Source organism: Diceros bicornis, chromosome 22 (genome assembly GCF_020826845.1).
Source record: "Diceros bicornis minor isolate mBicDic1 chromosome 22, mDicBic1.mat.cur, whole genome shotgun sequence".
NCBI classification, from domain to species: Eukaryota; Metazoa; Chordata; class Mammalia; order Perissodactyla; family Rhinocerotidae; genus Diceros; species Diceros bicornis.
In genome coordinates this window covers 37,038,905-37,041,519 of record NC_080761.1, presented here as the reverse complement: position 1 = coordinate 37,041,519, position 2,615 = coordinate 37,038,905, and the positions used below count along the sequence as shown (strand labels likewise).

At 35.5% G+C, this 2,615-nt stretch overlaps 1 non-coding gene across 1 annotated transcript; it reads right to left on the bottom strand.

The window, feature by feature from the left end:
* Positions 1-2,194: 2,194 nt before the first annotated feature.
* LOC131420284 (small nucleolar RNA SNORA31) lies at positions 2,195-2,324 on the bottom strand. Its single transcript, XR_009223513.1, has one exon. It is a non-coding gene; the product is annotated as a small nucleolar RNA SNORA31 (small nucleolar RNA).
* Positions 2,325-2,615: the final 291 nt, after the last annotated feature.

Here is a 2,615-nt window from a genome sequence, read left to right as displayed (position 1 = left end):
AGTTCCTGAGGCTCCTCATTCTCGCCAGCGTTTGGTATTGTCAGTGTTCTGGGTTTTGATCATTCTAACAGGTGTACAGTGATGTCTCGTTATTGTTTTAATTCGCACTTCCCTGATGACTATGATGTGGAGCATCTTTTTACTTGCTTATTTGCCATCTGTGTATGTTCTTTGGTGAGGTATCTGTTAAGGTCTTTGGCCCATGTTTTAACTGGTTGTTCATTTTCTTATCGTTGTGTTTTAAGAGTTCTCTGTATGTTTTGGATAACTGTCCTTTATCAGATTTTTGCAAATATTTTCTCCCAGTCTGTGGCTTTTCTTCTCATTATTTTGACATTGTCTTTCCCAGAGCAGAAGTTTTTAATTTTAAATGAAGTCTAGCTTATCAATTCTTTCTCTCTTTGATCATGCCTTTGGGGTTGTATTTAAAAAGTCATTGCCAAACCCAAGGTCATCCAGATTTTCTCCTGTGTTATCTTCCAGGGGTTGTATAGCTTTGTATTTTACATTTAGGTCTGGATCCATTTTGAATTAATTTTTGTGAAGAGTATAAGGTCTGTGTCTAGATTCATTTTTTTGCATGTGGATGTCCAGTTGTTTCAACACTATTTGTTGAAATGACTGTCATTTCTCCATTGTGTTGCCTTTGCTCTTTTGTCAAAGATCAGTTAACATATTTATGTTGGTCTATTTCTGGGCTCTCTATTTTGTTCCATTGATTAGTTATCTGCTCTTTCACCAATACCACACCATCTTGATTACTGTAGCTTTATAATAAATCTTTAAGTTTGTAATGTTAGTCCTCCAACTTTGTCCTTCTTCAATATTGTGTTGGCTATTCAGGATCTTTTGCTTCTCCATATAAACTTTGGAATCAGTTTGTCAATATTCATAAAGTAACTTATTGGGATTTTGATTGGGATTGCATTGAGTCTATAGATCAAGTTGGGAAGAACTGACATGTTGACAATATTGAGTCTTCCTATCTATGAATATGGAATGTCTCTCCATTTATTTAGTTCTTCTTTGATTTAGTTCAGAGTTTTGATCACAGTTTCAATCAGAGGTTTATAGTTTTCTTCTTATAGATATCATACATACTTTGTTACATTTATACCTAAGTATATGTATATTTTTGGTGTGAATGTAAATGATATTGTGTTTTTAAATTCAAATTCCATGTGTTCATTACTGGTATATAGGAAAGCTGACTTTTGCATCTTGTATCCTACAACCTTGCTATAATTGCTTATTAGTTCTGGAAATTTGTTTGTGGATTCCTTCCAATTTCTACAGAGATGATCATGACATCTGTAAATAAAGACAGTTTTATTTCTTCCTTCCCAATCTATATACATTTTTTTTTCTACATTTTCTTGTCTTATTGCATTATCTAGGGCTTTCAGTACAATGTTGAAAAGCAATGCTGAGGGGGAACATCCTTGCCTTGTTCCTGATCTTACTGGGAAAGTTTTTAGTTTCTCACCATTAAGTATGATGTTAGCTGTAGGTTTTGTTAGTAAATTTTCCTTATCAAGTTCAGGAAGTTTCCTTTCATTTCTAGTTAACAGAGAATTCTTATCATAAATAGGTGTGAGATTTTGTCAAGTGATTTTTCTGCATCTATTGGTATGACCATGTGATTTTCTTCTTTAATCTGTTGATGTAATAGACTACCTTAATTGATTTTTGAATGATGAACCAGCCTGGCATACCTGGGATAAATGTCCCTCATTCTTTGCGTCCATTGCTAAGTGTAGTTCTACCTGCAGTGCATGTCTTGAATCCAAGCATTACTGCTCCCTCCGCACTTTTCAGCATCTAATCCACCTCTCTCCTAGACTGTGATAAGTTAGTCACTTTCTCAGCGTACTCTTGCTCTGCTTCCGTATCCATTATCCAGAGAGTGAAAACAATTTTTCAAACATGTAAATCAAATCATACCACTCCTCTGCTTAAATGCTCCAAAGGCTCACTATTGCCAGAAGGATAACATTCAATTTTTCCTCACAGCTTATATGATATAGCTCCTGTCAACCTCCATGACCTTTCCCACCACTTTTAAGCTCAAATTTTAGATCCTTTTTTTTGTTTGTTTGTTTTGGAGTAAAACAGGCTCTTCATTATTTACAAGGTTATTTATGAGTTGCAAAAATTCCAGCTCCATGTTTTTATCTGTATTACCATGTTTTCCTCCTATATTCCTCCATTCATTCTTGGCTGTCACAATCAGACAGAAAATGTGAGGGTACTTTTTTCTTGCATCTGTAGTGGAAATCATTGCAGTAGACAGTACCTGCTCCAGGTCTGTCAAACAGGTGCATCCACTTTTTTCACCATCATCCACCTACATAGTCCTTTTTGTTCTTTGAACTTGTCAAATTCATCCTTAATTAAAATCTCCACACATGGAATATTTTGTTACCTGATCTTTGTATAGTTGGCCTCTTCTCCACATTCAGGTTCAAGTGCTACTTCCTCAAAGAGCCTTTTCTGACCACCCCATTGAGACAGTCATATGCTCAATTTCCCCACCGCTGTTGCCCTCTCTTTACCCTGCTTTCTTTCATACCTTCCTTCTACAAATATTTATTGAATGCACATATGTGCATACT